This window comes from Erithacus rubecula (assembly GCF_903797595.1).
Source record: "Erithacus rubecula genome assembly, chromosome: 28".
Lineage (NCBI taxonomy): Eukaryota > Metazoa > Chordata > Aves > Passeriformes > Muscicapidae > Erithacus > Erithacus rubecula.
In genome coordinates, this window is record NC_136680.1 from 5,061,934 (window position 1) to 5,064,061 (window position 2,128).

A 2,128-nucleotide genomic window follows, 5' to 3' on the forward strand; every position below is an offset into this window, starting at 1 on the left:
GCCGGCCGAGCTGCCGGGGAAGGCACCTGCAGCATCGGGGAAAGAAAAGCAGGTGAGTCCCCGCTCCCTCTCAGGAGCCCTTTTTTCCTCCTTCAGCGTGCCGGACTTTCTTGGCTCGGATGGCGAGACCAGCCAGCCCGGGATGCTCCGAGCCCCGCGCCATCCCTCCTGCCCGGGCTCGGGCAGCCCTCCTCCTCCTCCTCCTCCTCCTCCTTCTCCTCCTCCTGCTGCTCTTTTTTCACCTCCTCCTTCTTCACCACCTCCTTCTGTTCTTCCTCCTTGCTTGTCCATCAGGGTCAGAAAGGCTGACCTGCACCTGCAGATTTTTTGACGAGCTGGAGTTTGAAACTTCTTTTCCACGCTGGATTTCCCCCCATACTTGGGGAAATCCCTCATGCTTTGCTGGGTCTGAGGCCTGTCTCTGAATTTGTCTGTGGGGAAAACAGCTCAACTCACCTTTCATGGAAAAAAGTTCTGTGCTTCCTTTTACTGGCTGCGTGGTTTTCCTTGTGTAGTGCTGGATTGCTTTTTGGCGTTTTTGGTTCTGCCGTGGCTCAGGAGAGGCTGGGGGCACTCAGGAGCAGGTGGGTGCTGCTGGAGGGAATTTGTTCTGCACTGAAGGAACCCACTGGCCACAGGAATGGGCTCCCCATCGAAGGTCTGCAGAAGTTTGACCCTTCTGCCAGTGGTGCCCTGCTATTGTATTTCTCTAGCACATCTCATCTTTTGCCTGTTAACCAGTGTGTGTTCAGCCACAACATGTGGCACCTAATGGATGAGCCTTGGTCAAAAGTGACCTCTGGACCCTTTTGTCTGAAACTACTGGTTAAGAGAAACATCTTAGTTTCTTAAACACTTTGGAAACCAAATACAGAGGATGGTCTATATTATTTGAAAACCATAACAAATTAGGAAATATTCTAGAAAGAAAGCTCAGGGTACTTCATGGAAAACAAAAAGTGCAACTTCGACAATAATGAAGACCCAAATGCTGAAAAAAGCAGTATTATCAATGTAAGAAATACAAGTGAAACAGCCATATAACAACCTCCCTGGGCTTAAAATAGCACCACCATTTGAGATTAAATAAATGATTCTGTAGCTGGATGGTTCTTTGTTCCCATGGTTGAAGGGAAGGGCTGGAGAGCTGCTGCTTCTCACTTGTGTTCCAGCCCTGAGGCTGCACTGCAGAGCTCCAGCACAGCCCCTGGTGCTGCCTAAGGGAGTCCCTGAGAGCCAGGAGTCAGCAGGGCTGGGCTGGGCTGAGCTGGGCTGAGCTGAGCTGGATTGGGCTGAGCTGAGCTGGATTGGGCTGGGCCAGGGCTGAGCTGGGCAGGGCTGAGCTGAGCTGGGCACACAGCTGCAGGGCTGGGCTGGGCTGGGCTAGGCTAGGACTGAGCTGGGCAGGGCTCAGCCTGGTACACGGCTGCAGGGCTGAGCTGGGCCAGGGCTGAGCTGGTCAGGGCTGAGCTGGGCTGAGCTGAGCTGGGCCAGGGCTGAGCTGGGCAGGGCTGAGCTGAGCTGGGCACACAGCTGCAGGGCTGCAGCTCAGCCTCTGCCACTATCCCCTATCCAGACACGTAGAGTTTCACCCTGTGGCCTCTCACTGACTCAGGTGCTGTGAGTTCACTGCTTCACTGACATCTTTCATCACTGGCTGGTTTCTCTGTGTGAACTCTTCCTTTGAGGGAACATGCAATGCATGTAATTGATTCAGGCTAGCTTGGGGGTTTTATATCCATGAACACTAATGCTTACCTGACAATACATAGTAACAGCTGGAGCCAGCTAAAAATGTAATTTATACATTGCTTCTAATGTATATAAGCTGGTAAGAAAGAATAAAATGTGATTATTTCCAAAATGAAGATCTCTACATTAGCCCCCGTTTCTTCAAGAACCTCTGGTCCCAGTATGTCCATCAGCTTCATTGAGACCAAGATCTCTCCCACACCCTCTGCACTGGGCCAGGAAGAGTTCAAGGGAGGCAAGTGAATGTCAGTGAAAGAAATGCTATGAGTTAAGCATGTGAGTTTTTCTTGGCCCTTCATGAGCTGAAAAGTATCAAATTATATAGTGCTCCTATTGTGGAAAATAACCAGACAAACATGGACTTCCTGCCTTACTG

General features: G+C 51.1%; 1 protein-coding gene across 1 annotated transcript in view; it reads left to right on the forward strand.

The window, feature by feature from the left end:
- Positions 1-2,128, forward strand: part of TMPRSS9 (transmembrane serine protease 9) — a gene marked incomplete at its 3' end in the record, with an annotated part of 24,033 nt that continues 21,905 nt past the window's right edge. The window contains exon 1 of the mRNA XM_079328422.1: positions 1-52. The remainder of the gene's footprint in view (positions 53-2,128) is intronic.